We start from the raw sequence: 20,748 nt of genomic DNA, 5'->3' as shown, positions 1-20,748 counted from the left end.
TGTCCCAGATCTTTAAAGTCCCAAACCCAAGCCCATTTCTAGATAAAACTGTTTACTTAATAGTAATGCAGGATGGCATCACATGCACTAAAATCTATTTTGAGTTGTTGAAAACCAACTGTATTCCGTTTATGATATGATATACCTGCTTCAGAAGTAAAGGTCATAGCTTCAGACCTACAGGCATACCTGGAGATCTTGAAAATCCCTCTTAAAAAATTCAGTTGTTTCTGTTGAGAAACATGTTTAATTGGAAGCATAGCTAACTCTATTCTAGATTGAAGACCCATAACAATTCTGACCTCTGACTTTCAATATTTTCTTGTAGATCACTATGTTTTGTTCTTCAGCTCTGGTAGCCTTATAAACCACCTATCAATACTTGCTAGAAAATAAAATAAAACTCATATAATGCCTACTGGTCCTGTTTTTATCTTAGCTATGTGAGCTTTGCAGGGTTCAAATTTAATCAATCTATTCTTCCTGTTCTGAATACTTTCACTTTACCAGCAATACAGTGATGAGTCAGAAGAACTAATTTTGTTAGTTCCCTCAAATGGAGTTCATGTGGATTTTTTAAAATCTTTTAAATCTTTTAAATTTTAATAGAAAATTGACTGTTTGTATTCAATAATAAAATGATACACAATGCTTGTCAATTCCTACCCCAGTGAAGGAGTAGAAGAGCTTGCATACCAATTTTTCAAGTATTTGTGGATTTTAAAAGTGTAGGACTGCCATTGCGTGTGTCCTGATTCTTCTGTAATAAGTGCAAAAATGATGTCAAGGAAGAAGGACTTTGTTGTTGTTGTTCCCTGGGTAGCCTTGCTGCATTTGCTTTGTGTTGAAACACTGATCAAGAGTTGTTCAGTGGAGTGATACCAGCGATCCTGTGATGACCATGGACAAAGGCAGACCACCTGAGAGGAAGAATGTCTGCAGCAAGGCTGTTCCCAGTAGAAAATGCAGATTCAGAGTTCTGTGGTAAGAAAACCAGGAGGCAGCAGTACATTGCCAGCAACAGTTACAACAAATGTACCTACAAGTGCAGGTAAGGATGGCAGCAGCAGACCCAGTAGAAGCTTTGAGAACCTCTGAGCACTTGCAAGAACTTATGGCACAGTAAGAACAATTGCTACAGGAGGAACATTAGAAACAAGAGGCTCTAGAACTAAGGAAAAGGATTAAAAGCTGTTGCTCTGATCAGCAGATCACAATAAAAAGGAAACCAGCACACAGGGTAAGTACAATGATGTTGAAAGTCACAGGAAATACTTTTCTCCCAATAAAATCAGCCTGAGGGTAACCTGGAAGCATTTGTAGAGCTTTCAATGTGGCTTGATGTGATCCAGACACCTTTAGGTTGTCAAACTATCCAGTTTGTGGAAGACAGTTTGGAAAATCCCAGATCTGCTGCAGGAATTCAGGCAGGGAATGTAAGGTCACGTCAAATGTGGTCTAGCAGTGAATAAAAGTGAAGGCTAGATCTTACTAGCTACTTGATCTGAACATGAAAAGCATTCTCATAAACATGCATCCATGGACCAACGCTCTATTTTACTTCTTTAAGAAAGATTAAGGCATTGATCTTCATGGAATTCTGTAGCATATTGTAAAGGATGGCTATAATATACAGGGCTTGGATCTATTATGGTTATGAAGTTGTTGATGCTTTAACTGGCACCTGATTTTCAGGAATGAGGCACAATAACAGACATGAAGATTCTGTCCTTGGGGCGAGAGAAAAGATAGGCAGCTGCCTCAGAATTTTTCCAAGACCTTTGTTTTGTGATTAAGGACATGGTATGTTTTTGGACATCTCTATGCAGGTGTTTGCAGGTGGAACTTCTGAATATAGAAAGCCTGCAGCATAGAGTAAAAGAGTAGCAAAAGATGGATGTTAAGAACATTGAAGAGTTAGATCTGGAATAGATTAGATCAACCATATTAGTTACAAAGTGTGACAGGAGATCTGACTGTGTATTGACTGTGCCACAATTATCTTTTGTGTATGTTGGAACTTTTTGATGTCTTTATCTTAGATGAAGTATCAGCAGGCTAATCTTTGGGTTTCACTTTTGCATGGACTGCAACAATGTTGACAGCAAATAACAACTCAGAAATGAGTTGTGAGGCTGATCTTCTTTCTTAGACGCCTTTTTTCTGTTAGCATTCATTTCATTATTTTAGCTCTCATGGTAACAGTTTATTGCTAAAAAATTGGATAGGTGTTCGCCACCCACTCTTGTTGTCAGGGCCCTGAGTGCCAACAGCAGCCCCTTCTTTCCTTTCCCCTCTCTGGGACGTTTGACCACCTGTGGTCAAGGCCAGCTTAGATACAGTGCAGCTGGGTAACCTGGGATCAGATTGCTGCAAAAGGGTTTGTGAAAGAGCTGCAAGAAGCTGTGTTGGAGGCCTCAGCTGGCTGAGAAGTTGAATTCCAGTTCAGGCCCTTGTCCCTGGTCCTTGTCAGACCCTTGCCTCTTTACCATACCAAAGGATATTACTAGTAGGTAGATGAACAGCTCTAAAACATTTATGTGTATCACATCCAGCACATCACACCCAGCACATTTCATTTTGAATTTATATCTGTTATGCTTTTTAGCAGAATCTTTACTAAAAATATAAACAGATTTTTCAATAAATCAGTAACAGTGATAATTCAACAGATGGGGATTGTAGACTGGAAATTACTAAATGGAACCCATCCACCTCTATAATTTCAAATTTTGCTTTTTTAGCCCTTGAGAGCTCAGGAAAAGTTAAGTTTTTACTGTGTCTTATTTGAGAACCTCACAGCTTTTCCAAATGCGTAGACACTTAGCTGGGGATTTTATTCCTCTCTAAAACTTTAGGTGAGATAATAGTGCCCACCACATTATGAAGTGTTAGAAAGTGGGACCAAATAGTTAATAATACAGTATTAGAAAAAAGGCTCATAGTCTTGGAATAAAAGCTGGTGCCAACAGGAGTGGGGGAGTCATGGCTCATTCTCTGGCAGTTATGACTAATAGATGCAAAGTGAGACTGAAGATTAGGAGCAGTGATGCAATTAATGCGGGTAGCAGAGATGCTGAAGACATCTTGCAAGCCAGGCAGACCTAAGATTGAAGCACCTTGGTTTTGGTTAAAGGTAGATATATGCTTTGATATCAGGTTAAGAAGAAAAAGGATACAGTCATTCCAAACCTAGCTCTCATAAAATTTTTGCATGTTTATCAAGATCCAGCAATAACCTCAAGAAATCAATCCACCCTATTCTTAAATTTAAAACTGGGGGGCTGGAAGGGGGGGGTGGGGAGATATAGAGGTACCAGGAGAGCAGGTGAAAGCACTGTGGCTATATCCCAAAATGTTTGTGATCTCCTCTCCTCAACAGTACTACCAACACCAAAGTCAAATCTTATTCTTAGACTTATCATCAGTCTACAATAACCTAGGAATTAACTGTAAGGTACAAGACCTTGCCTGTGCCAGTCAAAGTCCAATTTGACAAGTAGCATTCCTTGACAATAGAATGAATTTTGCCATGACCACCATCTTTTCCTTTGTGTTAACTGCACAGTAGCAGGCTGGGGTAGACACAGAGCTAACTCCTAGAAGGTACTCTCCTTCCTATGGAACACACTACTGATAACAAGTTTAAAAATAAGAAGAAAGATTGTAGTAAAAATGACTACAGAGTTGGGATAATGGCTTTATCTTTTCTGAGAAATTTGTAGGACCAGACAAATTATAGCTGAGTTTGGTCTGAATGAGAAGTTTAGTTCTGCGAGGGAAGGCAGCACAGTTCTCTGTAAAAGGTAAAGTCTGGGCTAGTATTATGGTATGGGATAGTACTAAGAACAGAAGTCTTTCAAGATGTACCTTGAAGAGGCAGAATAAGGCTGAATGTTGTGAATTACATCTTTTGAGTCTTTATGATGATTGTGTTGGAGAATTTACTGTTCTAGTGAGGTTTAGGAATAGGAATAGAAATAGGTGAGAGGATCAGAGAAAGAAATTAAGCCTATTGTGAGGCTGAGCAGAGCACCCAGGAACAAGAGGTTCTGTAAAGGAATGTATGGGTTATTAAAGCATAGCTGAGACAAGGGCTACAGTTGAAAGTGAAATATAGGTTCTGTGCAAGAGGTGCTTAAAATCTTTGGGAATTTTATGGGTTTAATTCTTGCAGAATTAGGGGGGTTGCAAAAGTGGCCTGGATAAATGGTTTTATTTCTTGTTCACATAAATTTGGGATGGCTGTATGATTGTAAAGTAGTATAACAGTTCATCATCAGCTGAGAAAGTTAATTAGTCCAGTCTGTATAGACTAAAACGGCTGGTGTTTAAAGAAAACTGTGTTTAAGGCTAGAGTAAGGGTGAATGTCTCAGGAACTAGAAGATATGATACCAAAAATCTGTGTTTATACAGGAACTATACTGGGTCTGGAATAAATGTTTAGAAATAGGGGTGAGTTTTCTTTAGGTTTGAAGCATATTTAGTTTGTATATCTTATTTAAAGCTATATTTCTGCTTGTGTCATGGTGCTATAAAGCAAATGCTCTAGATCTAAACTGGTAACAGTATAGTTCAGGATCATCTAAAACGAGATGAAGGATGGCCTTGGAAAGCCTGTAATAGTGATGTGGGCATTGATTGTTGGTAAAAGGAGGTTATTTATTGCAGTTAGGATTTTTAAAGACAGGAGATCAACCAGAAGAAAATTGTTTCTACGGATTTCAGATCTCGTTTTCTGCTTTTGTGCTTCTTCCAAAAATCTCCTTAGCAATTTAACCCTTCTGTCCCTGACTCTGAGCCTTAGGGGTTACATATAGTCCACATTTTCAGTTCATCTTGGTCTGAATCTCTGAACTGAAATAAGATATAAACAAAAAATTAGGCTTGTTAGCCAGGTCCATCTCATTCTGACCTATTTGACTTGCTAACAGATCATCCTAGGCCTGTAAGTCACATATAGCAAACAGAAAAATTTAGTTTCTGCTTTCAGAGTTAAACTGCCACACAAAATATAAATTTTATTTGTACTCTACAATTGTCTACAATACACTATATTGTGTATGTGACCCACTTCAAGCCTCTGATATTGTGCATTCTAGAGTGCAGAACTGCAGGAACCTGAAAACAAGATCTTTTTCATTTCTTCATGTTCTCAATATTAAATCAAAGCTTTCTCCAGATATACTTATTTCAGACTTGTCACATGTAGCATTACTGGTAAACCTTTCACATGCTGGTCAATTCTGCTCTTATTCTCAGAGCAAAATTTTATCTTTTTGATAACTGAACCCAGAACCCAATAACATCTAGATAATTAACCAAAACCAATTTGCTGCTCTAGCATCAAGTCTTTCACAGCTCTTTGTGCTTTTCAAGCACTGCCAATAGCATTATGCTCCTGCATCCCTCCTGGGGTGATCTTACAGCTTTTCTTAAGCTGGCAGTTCACATCTGCCTCCAAAGTAAGCAAAAGCCATTGTCTGTTTATATACCCCTGGATTAGCTCCCTAGGCACTGAAGAATCCAGAAATTAACCTAGATCTTCAGTCTTATCTTCTGAGATGGTAAATCTATTTCTAATCCAGCCTTAGCCTTACTAAGAGGCTGAATTCCCTTCTCTTATTCATTTAATGCTATTTTCTCATGTTCTCTGGTATCTGTGTTCAGAATCCAAAAATAAAACTAGATCTTCAGTCCAACTATAACTGTAACTCCAAATTTAGGCAAATATCTCAAAAAGATAAGGAACTAGCTAGAATTGTTGTTGGCCTTCACTGTTGTACCAACTTTATAGGCCTTGCAAATGCAAATAAATTAGCTTTTCAGATTCTTCTCTCTAGGACCTGGAAATGTGTAATAGTAAAGCTTTTCCATGCCTAATGAAAAATTTATTTTAAATGAACTTTAAGCATTTTTGGTGCTAGCATAAATGTCTGCTGGTACCAAACCTGGCATCAGTGTCAGGAGTTTGCCAGTGCTACTCCAGGGAGAGCAGCTCTAAGCCTGCTCCCAGCCACAGGATTTGCCTGATGACCTGATCATTTGCCTGATCACTTACCTGTGACCTATGGTAAGTTTACTCCTCAAGTGCATCGTGAGGTTCCCTCCCAGATGGAGTCTGTTTAAGAAAAAAAAATGTGTGAAGCTGGAGTTATCTTATATTTATGTTCTTATCATAGATGTATATATATCCTCATTACAAAATACACAAATCTCTTTTTCCTAGTAATAAGATTGTTTTAAAATATTCCATGTTCTGAAGTCAAAGCTTCTCACATGAATTAAATAACAGACTTTGCCTGCCCAATTCACTGCTTAAACAAGGTTGCTGGTAAACTTGAGAATAAAAATTCAGTACTCAGTAGACAGACTTAATTAAAATTGTGTTTACTGTATCAGTTAAGTTTTTTATCTTTTCACAGATACTTCCTTGTGTTTTCTATTCATAAGTGAGTTATTAAATAACATAACATGCCCAAGAGACTTCAGAATACAGAATTAATGCCTGCTAAAAATACTTACATTCTTTTGCTTGCTTATTAAAAAAACAAAAATAAAAAGTAACACTAATCTCAGAATTATTGGACAAATAAGGCTGTGGGTGTGACTTTTTTCTTTCTTTTCTGTGTGAACTTTGTGAAAATGCTTACTAGATAAAATGTCAAGTTGAAACGTTATCTTTCATTTCACTATGGTAGAGCAAATACAAATACATTATGTGCTATAATAAAATACTGAGTTTTAAAATAATTTCTTCATTACCCTAGATTGTGTAACTAAACCAATTTTGGATTTATTTTCTGACAGTTCAAAAACCTTGTTGTTTTTGAATAACTGAGAAGTAAAGCTTTAGATTCTGAGATCTTAATTTATGTTACCAATATATGTTACATATAATAAAATGACTTACTGGTGTGTTGAACTAAATACAAAGTTGCTTGTAGACATTATGAAATATAACAAGACTTTATTAACATTTCATTTTCTTTGTCTTTTTTTTTTTTGTTTAAACAACAGAACACAGCTCTAAGAACGATTTATTTAATATATGAACTCAGTCCTAGCATACTAATAGATGCTGAAAGTCTTCTCAAGACTTATTCCACACATAATTTCAGTGTCAATAAACAAATACATGTTAGTGCAAATATCTGTTAATTCCATCCTTAAAAATAGTTTCATGTATCATTGCATGCTTTGCTTACAACTGAATAAATTTAGGAAAAAATGATCATATAATAAACATAAAGAATTAAACTGAGAGAACACAGGAAACCTTAATGTAGCTATTTTCAGGTTTTTGATTGTGTGACTTTGAAAGCAAATTAGTGTTATTTTTTCTGTAGTTCTTTTTAGGTATCTGAAAGAAAATTATTAATTTGTATTAGATCTTTCTGAATGTTTAAATAGAACCAATAGAATTCAAATGCTTATTTTTAATATTTCCTCCACACTTGTTTCAATAAATTCTTGTGCTTTTTTAAATGCAGATGAGTTGAAGTAATTAAAATCATCACGGTTTTAATGTGCAGAGCTCTCTACTAGCAGTAACAGCTATCATAATTAGTCCTTACATGTAAAATACTTGGATTAGCTCTACCAACTGCCCAACCTCTATGTAGACATTTTACTTCTCAGATTAAATACAAAACCTATTTGTATTTATAGTTGATAGGGTCAAAAACAATTGATAGGGTCAAATTCACATGTGCCCCCAGTTTCATATTAAGTAGCTTGGTGCCAAAACTTTTTTTTTTTTTAATTTTAGTTATTTTCAAATATTTTTATGCATTCATATATTTCTTCATTTAGGAAGACAAAATTTAACAGTTTAAATGCTTGATTAACATGCAATCTTCCTTTCCCTGCACTTTTTCCATTTTGTACATGCTTAAAACATTTAGATGAATTTAAAGATCTCTGAGCATGAACCTTTACTTGTGTTCCATTGTGGGGCTTAGGTAGGTGCTGAGGTTGTGCAAGGTGCCCTTTGCAATTAGGAGCCTTTGCAACATGAGCACAATTTTGTGCCAAGCTTAACCAAGCTCAGTCCAATCCTTCTTCCCCTCTGTATAGTGGCACATAGTTACAGCTTCCATCAAGAAAGCAGAGAACCTGAATTGTATGCCATGTGCTATTCAAGGGAAATCATGTGCTCCAGGAGGTTACATTTCCATCACAATATTATTTTAAGGCTGCTTTGGGTGGTGTTGACCAGGCATTCTGCATCCTTACAGAAGCTGTTTCTCTATTCTAGAAATGGTTCAAGATCAAGAGAGTGAGAGAGAGACCAGAGGATGGACTGTGCTTTCATAGTTTAGTGACCAGGCATTTCTGATGAGAAGGCAACTCCATTCCTTAACTTCCAGGCAGTTAATTCTGCTCCTTGTTCAGCATCTAAATTTTGTATTGGGCAGTTACCAGTTTGATAAACAACCCTCCTCATTTCCAGCAGACTGTCCTAGCCACCTGATATCAGTCTTTAGTTCTTGGATGAAATCTTTATTTTTTCAGAAATTTGAAATCATGAATGGTTCTTTAATCCTTCAAGGTAGAACAAGTCTACAAGTGTTATGAAGAGTATCCTTTCCTTTTGCAAAATGACAAATTTTAGAGAACTGCCTGAGTCACTCTAAGGGGTGTGTGTGCTTGTGTGTGTGTCTTTATGAGGCCCATTCAAACTGAGGAACAAAGTCCACGCTTCACAAGGGATGTGTATGCACATGTCTGCAGTAATCAAGAAAAGAAAGAGAGATTGCATTCTTAGTATTTCTCCAGAATAAGACATTAAATCCCCCTTAGCTCTTTGTTGGAATGGAAATAAGCACACAAGGAACAATTTGGGCCATAGAGTTGTTCATAAAAACATTTTTCTCCTAGATTTTCTAGCACCTCAAGGGATGATCCTGCCCCTCTACCCAGCCTTAGTAAGGCTGCACCTGGAGTATCCAGTTCTGGGCTCCTCAGTACAAGAAGGCCAAGCAGCCCCTGGAGCAGGTCCAGCAGAGGCCTCCAATGAGGATTAAAGCACTGAAGCATCTCTCGTATCAAGAACAGCTGGGCCTACTCAAACTTGAGACAGCTGAGAGGGGACCTTGTCAGTGTCTGACTCTATCTGAAAGGAGGTGTCAGAGGATGGATCCCGGCTCTTACCTGTGGTGCCAAGCAGTAAGATATAAAAACCTCATGGATAAAGGCAATTTAATAAACTTGAAAGCAATGGCTGGGCACAGAAACAAAGGTAAACAAAAGCTTTATTCTCTGCCTCCCATCAGCCACTTCCTGGGAAGCAGGCCTTGAGTAGGCACAGCAGTTGCTCTGGAAGACAAGCATTGTAATAATGAATGCTTTTGCATCTAAGTAGACATCAAATGGTATGAAATGTTCCTTTGGACAGTTTGGGTCTGCTGTCCTGGTTGTTTCCCCTCCCAAGATGTTTCCCACCTGGAGAGACACTACTGATTCTGTGCCAGCACTGCTCAGCAGTAGCCAAAACGCTGGTGTGTAATCAAGACCTTTCTAGATACCAATACAAAGCACAGCACTGTGAGGGCTGCTGTGGTGAAAATGAGCTCCAACTCAGTCAGATCCAGTACACTGATAAAAGATGAACTTAATTTAAAAAGAGCTGCCTTAATCTGGACTAATCTGCAAAAGCTCTGTTTTTTATAGATGTGATCTCTGTCTTTAAAACTGAACTTTGTGTAGCTTTTTTTATTTGACAGTGTAAATGGGATGAGGTCATTTTGATTAAAGATTCTAGTTTAAATCACAAGAAAGGTTTTTGTGACTGAAACCTTTTCTATTGTGTCAGTTATAGTCCTCCTACCTTTAAAAGGATGCTGTCTCTAAGGACATCTGTTCTTTCCCGCTATCTCTTTTTTCCACCCAACTCAACAATACTCATACAGCTCATCCTTAGCTGTAGCAGAGAAGTCATTCAAAACATCAAAGAACAAAAGAAGCTAGTTCAGAGTCTAAGAATTTGCAACAATTCAGTTTAGCACCACTTCATTGATATATCTTCAAAACAACAGTATTGTGCATGAGACAAAGTTTTAAAGTACATCTGAATCATCAGAATGAGTGCTTTCTTTTAATGGGCATTGTGGAGGCCTACAGTCCTCTATTTCCTCCTGCTTGCTCCCCATGCTTACATGAATTAGTGTACAGCCCATAGTTCTGCTGATTTCCCAGAAGTGTGACATCTTCTCCATAATGCAGCCCTCTCATCATTCCCTTATATATGGCATCATAAATAGTGTCTTCAACCCTGTTTCAGTTATTACCATCATGATTACCGTGATGATTTTTATTTGATTACTGTATCTCTCCTGACCACATCACCCTGCATCCTTTGCTTGTCACCCATCTCTGATTTCCTCAGATCATCACCTCCTTTCTCCATGTTTCCTAGCTGAAAGCTCTCTTCAGCAGGTTGGCCAGCTGGCAAAGATGATTTTGCTCCACTTGCTCAGGTGGTTCTCTAGCTTCCTAGGAGCCCTCAAATCCTCAAAAACAGTCATGAAAGCTTAATTCGTGATGATGATACCAGGTCTGCAAACAGTTGTTTACCCACAGGATCCTTCCAATCGTCCTTGAGCTCCCCTCTCTCACCTAGGGGAGTTACAGAGAAGGAACTCTGGGCCATCATGCCCTTGACCATTGCCACAAGAGTCTTGTAGTTATGCTTGGTACACTCTACATCTTCCCTGGTAATGCCATTACTGACCAGCATGTCCATGCCAATGGAGCAATCAGGGGAACAGTCTGAGGGCTGGACAAGCCATGACAGTCTCCTGACAACATCCTTCCTCGATCCCAGGCCCCATCATACAGTGAGTAGTGCACTTACAAAAAAAATTCATCCTTATTTTTACTGCAGAGCCTCACATCTCTGGGCACACTGTATCCACACTGAGTTGGAGAGAGGCTGTATCCATAGTGACAGAAGATCATTAAGCTGTCTAGAAGATATGTGACCCTCAAAGGCATACTTTAAAGAAGCTCTACTAGACCATGAAGTGGCTTTTGCCTGTCTGAAGAGGGTGTCTGTGCTCTGAGCTGCCGGTTCCACGCTCTCCAGAGAAGCTCGGAGTTTCCCCACCGAGGCCCTGGCAGCAGCGTGGACTGCGGCGGCTCCGTGAGGGGAGCTGGGGCTGCCCCAGCTGGACACAGCCAGTTCCAGCCGGACACAGCCAGACACAGCCAGACACAGCTGGTTCTGGCCAAACACAGCCGGTTCCAGCCGGACACAGCCAGTTCCAGCCAGACACAGCCAGTTCCAGCCAGACACAGCTGGTTCCAACCAGACACAGCCAGTTCCAGCCGGACACAGCCAGTTCCAGCTGTACACAGTCAGTTCCAACCGGACACAGCCGGTTCTAGCCAGACACAGCTGGTTCCAGCCAGGCACAGCCAGTTCCAGCCAGACACAGCCGGTTCCAGCCGGACACAGCCGGTTCAGGCCAGACACAGCCTGTTCCAGCCGGACACAGCCGGTTCCAGCCAGACACAGCCGGTTCCAGCCAGACACAGCCAGTTCCAGCCGGACACAGCCAGTTCCAGCTGTACACAGTCAGTTCCAACCGGACACAGCCGGTTCTAGCCAGACACAGCCAGTTCCAGCCAGGCACAGCCAGTTCCAGCCAGACACAGCCGGTTCCAGCCGGACACAGCCGGTTCAGGCCAGACACAGCCTGTTCCAGCCGGACACAGCCGGTTCCGGCCGGACACAGCCGGTTCCAGCCCAACACAGCCACTTCCAGCTGTACACAGCCGGTTCTGGCCAGACACAGCCGGTTCCAGCCAGGCACAGCCAGTTCCAGCCGGACACAGCTGGTTCCAGCCAGACACAGCCAGTTCCAGCTGGACACAGCCAGTTCCAGCCAGACACAGCCAGTTCCAGCCAGACACAGCCGGTTCCAACGAGACACAGCCAGTTCCAGCCGGACACAGCCAGTTCCAGCTGTACACAGTCAGTTCCAACCGGACACAGCCGGTTCTAGCCAGACACAGCTGGTTCCAGCCAGGCACAGCCAGTTCCAGCCAGACACAGCCGGTTCCAGCCGGACACAGCCGGTTCAGGCCGGACACAGCCTGTTCCAGCCGGACACAGCCGGTTCCAGCCAGACACAGCCGGTTCCAGCCAGACACAGCCAGTTCCAGCCGGACACAGCCAGTTCCAGCTGTACACAGTCAGTTCCAACCGGACACAGCCGGTTCTAGCCAGACACAGCCAGTTCCAGCCAGGCACAGCCAGTTCCAGCCAGACACAGCCGGTTCCAGCCGGACACAGCCGGTTCAGGCCAGACACAGCCTGTTCCAGCCGGACACAGCCGGTTCCGGCCGGACACAGCCGGTTCCAGCCCAACACAGCCACTTCCAGCTGTACACAGCCGGTTCTGGCCAGACACAGCCGGTTCCAGCCAGGCACAGCCAGTTCCAGCCGGACACAGCTGGTTCCAGCCAGACACAGCCAGTTCCAGCTGGACACAGCCGGTTCAGGCCAGACACAGCCAGTTCCAGCCAGACACAGCCGGTTCCAACGAGACACAGCCAGTTCCAGCTGGACACAGCCAGTTCCAGCCAGACACAGCCAGTTCCAGCCAGACACAGCCGGTTCCAGCCAGACACAGCCAGTTCCAGCCGGACACAGCCAGTTCCAGCTGTACACAGTCAGTTCCAACCGGACACAGCCGGTTCTAGCCAGACACAGCCAGTTCCAGCCAGGCACAGCCAGTTCCAGCCAGACACAGCCGGTTCCAGCCGGACACAGCCGGTTCAGGCCAGACACAGCCTGTTCCAGCCGGACACAGCCGGTTCCGGCCGGACACAGCCGGTTCCAGCCCAACACAGCCACTTCCAGCTGTACACAGCCGGTTCTGGCCAGACACAGCCGGTTCCGGCCAGACACAGCGGGTTCCAGCCGGGCACAGCCAGTTCCGGCTGGATCCAGCCGCCCACTGCAGGGCGCAGCTGGGCCATGGCCAGGCAGGGGCACCACAGGGACTGCATGTGTGAGGAAGGGCAAAACGCTGCACAAAAGCTGGTGAGGAAAAACCAGATGAGACAAATAACCATGTGAGCACCAAGCTGAGACCCAAGGGAGGCGGAGGAGCTGCTCCGGGTCCCGGAGCAGAGATTCCTCTGCAACCTGTGGAGGAGCCTGAGGTTACCCAAGCGGTTCCCCTGCAGCCCGTGGAGGGGACCAGGCTGTCTGTCCATGAAAGACAGCACAGAGCAGGTGGATGTGTTCTGAAGGAAGCTGTAGCCATGGATATATGCTGCTGCATGCTGGAGCAGACTCCTTAAAGGAGCTGCAGCCAGTGGGGACACCATGCTGGAGCATTTTAACCCTGAAAGACTGGCAGAAAGGAAAAATGTTAGAGGAAAGGAGCAATGGAGAGGAGCTCATATGGACTGATCACAGTGCCCATTCTCCATTCTCCTGTGTCACTTGGGGTTGGGGGAAGGACGTAAAGGAGTCAGGAATGAAGTAGTGAAATTGAGCTGGGGAAGAGGGAGAGTGTGGTGAGGTCTTTGTTTCTCACCATCCCACTCTATTTTGAATTTGCAGTAAATTAAATTAATTATGCCTAAGCTGAGTCTCTTTTGCCTGTGATGTTAATTGTTAAATAATCTCAATGTCTTTCCTTTGATCCATGAGTTTGTCACCTTATTTTCTCCCCTCATCCTGTTGAGGAGGTAGAATGAGTGGGCAGCTGGGTGAGGATCTCTCTGCTGGCCAAAGTCAAAACACCACAATCTTTTGTCTTCCTGCAAGATGAATGTATAAACAAAATTGTCCCCATAGCAGTCACAGCAGGGAAGTCCACATAGGACAAATTATTTATTTCCAAAACTTAACTTCCTATAAAATTTCCAAATAACCATATGTGTTACATGAGCAAAACACCATTTTTATTTTACTGTTGCATTGATTGCATTGATGTGTGGCTGCTATTTCCAATTTTTAATAGGAAGGTCATTCCTAAGGAAGAATTTCTGTCTTGAATTAAGACAGTTTCTTGTCAGGGTTTGGTATCTGTCATAGATAGATGAACATAATGTTGTGGAGTAGAGAAGAGACAGTCCTGATATGATTATGCTGTCCAGCTATCATCTCTGGACAGATGACCAACAGGTTGCAGCATTTCAGTGTTAAAGTAGATTTGAGGTTCAGTATATCCTTTTGCTCTTGCTGTTCTGAGTGAAATAAGTAAACATATGACCACCAGAAATCTGGTTAGGTGTACAAGGAGAGCATTCCAAAGAGATGTCTGACTTGGTATCAATAACATAAAGGACAATTTATTCTGAGGCTTACTAGAAGACCAAGAGGAAATTATATGACTCTAAAAATTATTTCATTTGAAATTATGGCAAAAACTTGATGCTAAGTCACAAAAGAAGGGAAGATTAATGCATAAAGAGATAAAAGATTGAATAAAATGTTGACGTCATTATCAAGCTATTAGGTTTTTAATTATGCATATTAAGATGGGCAATGCATTATTCTGGAGAAAAAGAATATATTTCTTAATGAAATTTCTTTGAAAAATATGTATTTCAGTGCTGATACTAACTTCTTGTGAAAATATTTCACTTATGGGCTTGCAATGTAGATAAAGTGTGATTCTGGCCTCATTAAAGCTAACAGTTGTCCGTTTAGTAGAAATTTCTTTTCTTTCTAATTGTCAAAGAATGAAAGGAGTACTTGGTACTCAAACAGTTCCCTTAAATTTTTCATGTGACTTTATTGATACTTTCAACAGGGCATGTCAACCTCTGTATGTTTAAAATGTCCAAATTAATTTTCCTGCATGTTATCTCTGACATTCCACCAAAATTACAGAATTTATTCAGTCTGGTATTCAGTGTAATTTTATCAGAATTTCATCCAGTCATTCCTGTGTTAAAATAAAGGGGTTTTTAATCATATCTTGTATGTATGTAGTTTTTCACTTTCTCACAATTTTTACAGAGATTGTTCCTATAGCTTAATTGTTTGTATATTAAAAAAAATACTACATATTGTAAGAAAATCAGTTTGGAAGTGTACAGATAAACACATGAAATCAATAATAAATAAACATGATGTTACCAGTACTTCATGTTATAATAGTCTGAAGGTTTTTGTTTTCTGAAGTGTCCTCTCTTTTCATGTTAGGAAATTATCTGAGGGTTCACAAAATTAACAGATATCATGACATTTTTCTATTTTTACACAGGAAGTTTTAGCATGAGAACAGTGAGAAACTTCCACTGAGGCTTTCCTCCTTGAAGGAGGGACACAGCAATTTGTAAGTTTTCCAAGATACAAACAATATATCTATTTCAAGACATATGATCTTGGCAAATAACAACCTAATGGACAAAACCTTACCAAGTATAGACATATGGGACTATTTACCTATCCATGAGTTAATGTTAAGCTTAATATTAATTCTATTCAAGTTTTATTGTTTTCAGTATGCTTGTTTTTTGCTATGTTTTCATGATGTTTTCTTTTGCAAAAGAGTAACATGAACTGTGTATATCAGGGAGACACATCCACCTAATGCACAACTATTCTGTTTATGTCTTTAAATGTCTTTGTTCTTCCTTATTTTCTGTCTTGCTGCCTGAAAAATCACAACATTTAAGATGTGCTGTTGGATCTAATAGCAGGGGGTTTAGGGTTTGAACTGCAAATTAAGACGTCCAGTTTTTCTAAGCCGCTCTGTGATAGAGGCCAAGAGGCTTAGGAAATAGTACTTCTAAGTATGACTTGACATGAACATTTTTCATAGAAACTTCACAAGGCTCAGTATCCATACCATTATTTTCAATACTGTCAGAAGAACATTTCTTCCAAAAATATGCCAAAAATTTGAACTAATTTTCATTTCTTTATTATCCAGAATTTCATGTAGCAATGAGTTAACATTGTGAGAAAATAGGGATTTTTTCAGAATTCATAGTGATCATCTGTGATCTCTTCACTTACTTCCAAGTATTCATTTGTTATTTTCCATTTCAGGAGTGGTACTAAAATGTTTAAAAGCCTATTGGCATGCTCCTGACAGGAAAGAAATTTCAGCAAATGCTTATCAACCTCAGTCATTATCACCGTTCTTATTCGTCTTATGGATTTATCCTTAAGAGGAATTATTAGGGAGCCAATAGAAACTCATCCATCTAAAGCTCCTAGGATTTTTAAAGAGTATAATGAGCAATTTAATTTCTCTTGTTGAGACATTGTATGGTATCTCCTTACATTCCTCCATCACTTTGTCAGAAACGGATGGATGAAACAATATCTTCTGTATTTGTAGCTTTTAAGGGTGTTGTTCAGATAATCTCATTAACATTTGTATAGTGGCAGATGAGGACTACCACAGAAACTGAAAGTACTAATCCAAGCTCACTGAAGTTAATGTAAAGATTTCCATTGACTCCACTGGGTGCCATGTGGTTCATAGGCTCCAGAAAGGCAGGGACCTGACAGCATTCTTAAGAACATTTTCTTTTATATGTTTATCATATGCTGGAGGCTTTGGTAGCAAGGCTAGAATGTCTGATATCTGCTCTTGGATGCTACTCTTGAAGATACTGCTTGAGTGTAAATAATGGCATACTGTGAAGGCTGCTTACCTAATGGTAATACTGAAAATATAAAACTGTGCTGAGACAACAATAAAAAACATATGTTATTTATCTACTGCATTATTTTATCACAGAAGCCAGACTGTTAAGGGCACAATATCTTTCCAATCTGTTCAAGTGTATTCTGTCAGCTGGAATGTTATAAGCACAGAATCAATCATCACAAGCACAACATAGCTGACATTGTAGCGTATACATGTAAATGATTTAGCAGATGCCAGAGCTGTTAATTCACCTTGATGTTTATTGGAAATTTACAATGCTTCTAAATGAGGAAGTAGTGGGCAGCTAAAAGGTAAAAGGAAGAACACTTTTACAGTAGTTTTCTTGCTTGTCCTGTCTTGACACAGTTGAACCATCCTCTAGGGCTGTCTCTCTTTATGCTCCACAGTAGGAAAAGATATACATTTAGCATGTATCCCCAGCCCAGAGTTGAACACAGAACTCACAATGCTAGTGCTTGTCCTTCAGGAAGATACTCAGTGAGGAGGAGAAGAGATCTATTCATGAGTTACTTATGAGCTTGGCACAAGACTTCCTAGGCTAAAGATTACAACTTAAGGATTTAGAGGTATGTACACACTTGTAGAATTTGAATAACTCACTTTCTGTACTTCCAGCATCTTTACTGGGAACTAAAAATCTTACATCAGTTTCCTAGGAGACTATCCTGATTGACCAGCCATAAGACTGAGCAGATGTAAGAACCTTACCCGTTCTTCCTGCAGTTATGCCAATGACTGGACAAAAGCAACAAAGTATAGCATAAAAAAACCAGTAAGGGTATGTAAGCACAAATATCTACTACCCAGTCCCTTTTGCCTACTAGGATGCTGGTTTGAAACATTAAACAAAACTTTGCTTTTGACCTTTGTTGATAAATGGATCAAAAGAGGAATCCAAAGTTATTTAAAATTACAGATGAAGAGAAACCTCCCCAGGGAAAAAGTGTTCTGCCAGCATCTGCTGGCAAGTAAAGGTAACTGCTAATCCCCAGTTGCAAGGAAGTTATGTAAGGATTTGAGGCATTTTTAACATTCCAATACGTTTTCATGGTGGAATTTCTATTCAGATTGTAAACGTGTGGCAAGAGGTCTCAGTTCATATGTTGTCTGCAAAAACTGGATTTGTTACCTGGCGTGTAACAAGCCAATAATTCACACTTATGTGAGACATTGATTACTTATTTCAGAGTTGTGCAAGCCTGGGTGCTTGAGGAGTTCCTCAAATCAAGTACACCAACTATCAAAACATTTTACTATTTATACATTTATCAAGCAAAAGAATTAGTGTTCATTGGCTACAAGTTACTTAGTTCTCTTATTAATTAGTATTCTGTCTTCTGTTGGTTAATTATTCTCTCGCCTCTCATGCTAATTAGTCCCCATGCTCAGTGTTTCTCTTCTTTTGGGTCAGTGGGCTTCTTGTGTCAGTGGCCCCTGAGTTGGTGGTTGCAGATCTCCCCTTGCCAGAATTACCTTTTACCCAGTTGGAACTGATTTCAGCACAGTTGCTGAGTTGGGTTTATTAGTTTCTGCCTTTTTTTGGAAGTTCTGCCAGTTTTTTTTGTTTTTTTTTTTTGTGGCCCATAAATGCTGCAGGCTGTGACAGGATCAAGATTTAAAAGACTAAAATTGAGAAAATGTGAAGGGGACCGCAATTTCTTTTCCCTGTCATGTTAAGAATTTAGTCAAGCCCCTTAGGTTCCTTTGCAAGGAAACCCTGCTGCATTTGCTGGAAAAAATGGGCAGAAGTGTAAGGTGGCACGTATAGAAGTAAAGTGGTGATAATGGTGGAAACATCATGACTGGGGCAGGAGATAAAACTTTCCAGCAGCTGGACTTCTCCATTATAGACTACAAAACAGAATTAGGAAATACTCTAACAGTTATATAGAGAGATTAGTTATTTTGCCCATTCAAACAAAGAAAGTTGTTGTTTTTTTTTTTTTTTCAAATGAGGAAATGTTAATTACTGAGTAACCACGCAGTGTTGTTTACTTTCTCAGTTTTCTTCAGGGGGCTTGAAACACATAATATTTATAGCCTTGTGGGAAGAAGTCACTAGAAATTCTACATCCAAATGGTCAAAGGAGAAGATACATAATTGCAGTACCACTATCTTGGTTTAATCCCAGCTGGCAGCCAGGCACCATGTAGCTGAACACTCAGTCCTGCACCAGTGGGATGGCAAGACAATTGGAGGAGTAAAATCTAGAAAAGTCATGGGTTGAGATAAAAACAGTTTAATAGAGAAAGCAAAAGCTGCACACACAGGTTAAGAAAAACAAAGAATTAATTCATCACTTCCCATAATCCAGTGGATGTTCAGCAATCCCCAGGAAAGCCAAGCTTCATCATGCATAATGGTGACGTGGGGAACATCATCACTCCAAATGAACCCCCCTTCCTTCTTATTCCCCCAGCTTTATATATGGAGTATGATGCCACATGGTGTGGGATATCCCTTTGTTCAGTTGGGGTCATCTGTCCAGGTTGTGTCTCCTACCAGCTTTCCAAAAAATGGGAAATGCACAAGTCCACAGGATCCGATGGCATATTCCTACAAGTGTTGAGAGAGCTGGCCAATGCTCATGTAGGCCACTTTTAATTTCTTTAAAGGGTCATGGTAACTGGGGCAGGCTCGTGACAACTGAAGGACAGCAAATACTCCTATCTTCAAGAAGGGCAAGACCAAGAATCCAGAAAATTTCAGGACAGGAAGTTTCTCTTCAGTGCCTCAGAAGGTGACGGAGTAACACTCCTGGAAACCATTCCCAAACATATGAAGGACAGAAATATAATTTGGAGTAGTCAACATGGATTTTCAAAGGGGAAATAATACCTTTCCAACCTCATATTCTTCCAGAGTGAAATGACTGTGTCAGTAGATGAAGGGAGGGCAGTGACTGGTGCCTATCTTGACTTTATGAGGATGTTGACACTATATCCATCACATCCTAACAGAAAAAAATGATGAGACATAGACTAAATAAATAGACAGTAAGGAGGACTGAAAACTGTATTGCTGACTCAAAGGGCTTGTGATTAGCAACACAAAGTTGGGATGGACACCAGTCACTAACAGTATACCCCACAGATGGATACTGGGCCCACTTCCATGTGACATTTACTTTTATGATTTAAATGGTGTAGCAGACTGCACTCTGCAAGTCCACAGGCAATATAAAACTGAGAAGAGTGGTTGGTTCCACGAGCTGGTCATACTGCCCTTCAGACAGACCTCATCAGGCTGGAGAAATGGGCCTGGCAGAACATCATGATTGAGTCTGAGTTTGAGGCCATGCTGGAGTATTGTGTCCAGGTATGGTACCCCTAATACAAGAGAAAACACAGAGATACCAGAGAGCGCCCAGAGAAGGGCCATAAGGATGATTTAGGACTTGGAGTATCTGACAGATGGACAGAAGAGTGTAAGAGAACTAGAACTCCTCAGCCTGGGGAAAAGAAGGCTCAGGGGGATCTTATCAATGTGAGGAAATGGAGAAAAGGGGAAGTACAATGTTCTCATTGGCCCCTGCTGGCAGGACAAGAAGCAACAGGCACAACTTGAAAAAGGATGTTTAAATATAAGAAAAGAACTTTTTATAGTGAGAGTCACACTGAAACAGGTTGCCCAGAGTTGTTGTGGAGGCTTGATCTTTGGAGATATTCAAAGTCAAACTGGACATAGTCCTGAATTACCTGCACTACTTTGAGCTAGGTGTTGGACTTGACAGTATCCACAGGTCTTTTGCAATGTCATCCATTCTGTACCTTGTTTATTCTAATTCTACCATGAGTATTTTTATCCTCTTTGGCACATGATTAAAACAAAAATTACAATGTGAAAAGCAAATAGTATGCACTGCTGATTGACAGAACATCATTGTTCTTGAGATGATGAATCTCTGAAAAGAATGGTTCTCCATCCTTTTCTCAGTCTATCAAACTGATGATAAGCATAAGGATTCTAAATGTTTATGAGGTTTGGAGAAAAGGTTGTCTAAAATGCAGAATTTTATTGTACATGTTAACACATAAGGTGGCCAAACACTGTTCACAGATCTTTATAGATTACTACTGCAAATTGAG

This window comes from Molothrus ater, chromosome 3 (genome assembly GCF_012460135.2).
Source record: "Molothrus ater isolate BHLD 08-10-18 breed brown headed cowbird chromosome 3, BPBGC_Mater_1.1, whole genome shotgun sequence".
In the NCBI taxonomy this organism is placed as follows: Eukaryota; Metazoa; Chordata; class Aves; order Passeriformes; family Icteridae; genus Molothrus; species Molothrus ater.
The sequence above is the reverse complement of the archived record's forward strand: the minus strand, read 5'-3'. Positions refer to the sequence as shown.